The sequence below is a fragment of the Apis dorsata genome, unplaced genomic scaffold (genome assembly GCF_000469605.1).
Source record: "Apis dorsata unplaced genomic scaffold, Apis dorsata 1.3 scaffold_198, whole genome shotgun sequence".
Taxonomy (NCBI): Eukaryota; Metazoa; Arthropoda; class Insecta; order Hymenoptera; family Apidae; genus Apis; species Apis dorsata.
Window position 1 is genome coordinate 275,620 of NW_006263482.1, and position 2,807 is coordinate 278,426.

The 2,807-nt window shown below is 36.9% G+C and overlaps 1 protein-coding gene across 1 annotated transcript in view; it reads left to right on the plus strand.

Annotated features, from left to right (window-relative positions):
* Positions 1–2,807, plus strand: part of LOC102677752 (protein sickie-like) — a gene marked incomplete at its 3' end in the record, with an annotated part of 100,040 nt that overhangs the window by 45,438 nt on the left and 51,795 nt on the right. The window lies entirely within an intron of this gene.

Consider the following 2,807-nt stretch of genomic DNA (forward strand, 5'->3'; position numbering starts at 1 on the left):
AAACTCGGTGTCGCGAGGTAACAATGCTCGCGCGCGTGCTTTTTACGCGCATTGTTGTTGACACGCGTTGAAAGCGTGGTAGGAAAAATGCAGTGACGTCGTTGACGAATGAGGAAGAAAGGCTGCGAGCCCTTGTGTGACGGGAAAACGCGAACGAGAGAAAGGGAAGGGAGGAGGGAGGGGGGGGGAGAGAAAAAAAAAGAAAAGAGAGAGAAGCGATACAACACGCTTTGTCCCTCCCGCGTCGAATGCGTACGAAGCGTTTTAAATCTGAAAAAACTGAAAGCGACGATGCTCGATGCAACGTTGTTTCACACCTCTACCCGTGTCTCATTCGTTGATAATCACTCGTCGTATTTCGATAACTCGGCTCGATTTTGCCACGATTCGATGAACGGTTGACTTGGAATTCTTCGAAAATAGAATATTTAACGGAAGCTTTTTCTTTTTCTTCTTTTTTTTTCTCGCACTTATCGTCGGTTACGAAGACGTAATAAAGCGAGGAAGTTACGATCTCTACACCGTTCGGTACTTAAAACGAAGTCTTTGACTGTGGCAAGGGGTAGCGGTGTACTTAAATGGCTCGAAGCGTTAATAGTTGCGCGCGTACACCACCAGCCAGCGATAGACAAAATTTAATAGTCGAAGTTACGAATAAAGTTACTTTCGTAAGTTAGTTCGATAATTTATCGTTCAAAACGTAATAATAATTGGAATAATGCCAAATGATCTTGTAGCTACGAATAAATGTTATTCAAGTATTTCAATAAATTTTAATAAATTAAAGTAACTTTATTCTAAAGATTTTTAACTAATTACTTTTAGATTTTTCATTAATTACCCAACTCTGGTTACGGATAATTATCTTTGTCGAGTAGGAAAAAATTTCGTGAAAATTAATAAGCGATGTTCTTTATATAAAACGATATATTAAAAAGTAATTTGCTTCGAATAATCATCAAATGATAATTCATAAATTTATCCAGCATCGATGGGGAAAATTTAATAGTTGAAGTTACTTCGATAATTCAAAATGTAATAATAAAATAATCGTAATGCCATAATTATACGAAAATATCGACGAATCGACTATAATAATTATAAATGTTGTTCAAGCAATAAGTAATTTAATAAGTAATTACTCGAACTAACTTTATTCGAAATTTTTAACTACTTATTTTTTTCAATTTTTAATGTCCAACTCTGTCACACGCGCATTATATATATTTCCCGTAAATAATATAATATAATAACATACGCTCGGATATACGTATCTACGTATTATTATTCGTACGATATATACGAGATCTCTCCACGCTATAACACTGTATTCGTTTCGTCCGCGTCGCTCTTAACGATCCAGCCAATCAATCGAGATTCCGCATAATCGTTCACCACGTTGCATATGCATCTGCCCATTTTCGATCCCGTTATACTCCTCGTCCTTCCTTTCTTCCTTCTCGCTCTCTCTCTCTCGTAATTTTTTTCGTAATTTTATTGGACGCGCGATGAAATTCACACGAGAAACCGGGAACGCGAGAGAAAGAGAAAGAGAGAGAAAAAAATTTCTCCGTCGGTAAGCCAGTTCGTAAAGGTTCTTAATACGAGCCATTAAGGTGACAAATTCGTGGAATCAATAATAATTCTTTATCGCTGACGAGAGAGAAAGAGAGATAAAGAGAGAGAGAAAGAAAGAAAAAAAGGATAATAAAAGGATATTTTTATAGCTCTTCTCGCATACGCTGCCATACACTCGCGTATTATGTTTGGAAATTGAAGTGAAAGTCAAGAAGAAGAATTGCGTCAACCAAGAAAATTCATTGTCTCGTTGGAACTCCGACACGAAATTACGATCGTATAAAATTATATACGCGATAATATAACTGTATACAACAATACGATATTTATGAAAGAACTTTTAATCAACATGATCCCTAACTTGAAAAGTATTGTAATTAACGTGACATTTTCAATCAAATTATTACAATGCTACACGCAGTTTGTGTGATTATCACCGAGGGAAATGAAAAATTAACAAAAAAGAGAAGAATTTTTTTTTTTCCCTAGAAAATTTAAACAACGCAGTGGAAGAATATATCTCGTAAAAGAAGTTTTTCGTTAATGGAAATGTGAAAGTTTAATCCGCGAGAAACGCATTCGATATGATTCAACGACCGATTGCGTAATTTCGTTGTGCGAACAATCGTACGGCCGCTTACGGGTGAGTTTGCATATCTGGCAGGAATCGAGGGGTTTCGGCGTATGCGTGCGACCACAGCACATCGACACCAAGATCGAACGATCCGTGTGAACCGTGTTGACCAACCATCAAACGAATAATTATAACTTTGTCAATGCGTCCCTGCATACCTTCATTCATCGAAAAAAAAAAAAATAAATAAATATAAAAAGAAAATTTCAATAGAAAAAAGATCACAAAAATTTAAAAATAAAATATCGTAGTAACGTTTAAATTGATATCAAAAAACAAGTCCAAATCGAAAAAAAAAAAAAACATTTGAGAAGCTTATAGTTTATACAGATGTGTAAAATACGGACGGATTTCGATGATTTTCACTATCGAGAAGCGAGTGGAACGCTTCGTATATTTGCAAACTTCTCTCCGCGATCTGTTCCCGGTATCTTCGACCAAGGTGAATCGAATTCGCCTAAGCATTCGCGCTGCCTCGTCCGAAGTAAAACTCGATAAAGTAACGCGAGCTGTTCAAAGAGGGGCCCGACCGAGCCCAAGGCGATTATTAACCGCCGCTCGATATTTCTCTTCTCTCTCTCTCTCTCTCTCTCTC